Consider the following 1,017-nt stretch of genomic DNA (forward strand, 5'->3'; position numbering starts at 1 on the left):
CCCCCCATTCCCCACCCCCCATTTTCATCCTGTGCCTTAAACTTGGCAGTGTTATTTTCAGCCACCAAATCATGATGATAAAAAGGCGCTTTAAGACACAATGGTGGTGATAATAATTATGGTTTTTAAAAGATGGACTGACAGCGCTGATAGTGGCAGTGGTTGATGATTGTGCAGCAGCCAGAATAAATGCTCTCTGGAAATGAGGAGAGGACTGCACCAGGTGTGTGAGCAGTGTAAGTTTTTTGTTTGTAGGTGGTGAATTAGTGTGTGAGTGCATGTGTGTTGCGAGATGCAGAGACACAGAAAGATAGAGAAGGAGGATCATTGATATGTTGCCATTCATGTGCTTTAAAATGGAGCCATCTGAGAACAAATTCCACCATCAAGGCCTTTCATACACAGAGCTCTGTGGAGGTGTGTGTGTGTGTGTGTGAGTGTGTGTGAGCAGGTTTTCGGAGATCTCACCTCCAAAGAATGTGGCCATATGGTCGTCAACACATATACCCAGAGAGAGAGAGAGAGAGAGATAGAGAGCCAGCCAAGAAAAGACTGTGTGAGATAGTGAGGGATAAAGTGAAAGAGAAGTGTCTTTTGTCATGGAGGCAGCAGGAAAGGCAGTTTTTAAAACAGATCCTATACCCCTTCCTTAGATCAGATGGCTCAGACAAAAAAAAAAAATCCATCTCCATCGCATCCCCTACTCCACATATTTGTGGAGTGGGAAAATCTGTCTCAATTAACACATTTGCATTGGGCGATGATGGACTCCAAATAGGTCACTGACTCAATCTCCCGCCTCCGAATCTTCCCTCTAAAATGTTAATTAAGGAGGGCTTTGAGATTTTTTCGCTCAGGGCTGGCCATATGGGCCGGGCATATGTTCTATATATATAGTACAATATATAATTCATACACTGCTGCAGGAGAGAGTGTTTGGGGGCCTGGAGTTTTTTTGAGGGGTTTACTACAAAGGGAGTCAGTATGTTCTGGCCTCCCCAGTGGCAGGTACAGAGC

Source organism: Morone saxatilis, unplaced genomic scaffold (genome assembly GCF_004916995.1).
Source record: "Morone saxatilis isolate NCDOM2014 unplaced genomic scaffold, NCSU_SB_2.0 Contig17, whole genome shotgun sequence".
Classification (NCBI taxonomy): Eukaryota; Metazoa; Chordata; class Actinopteri; family Moronidae; genus Morone; species Morone saxatilis.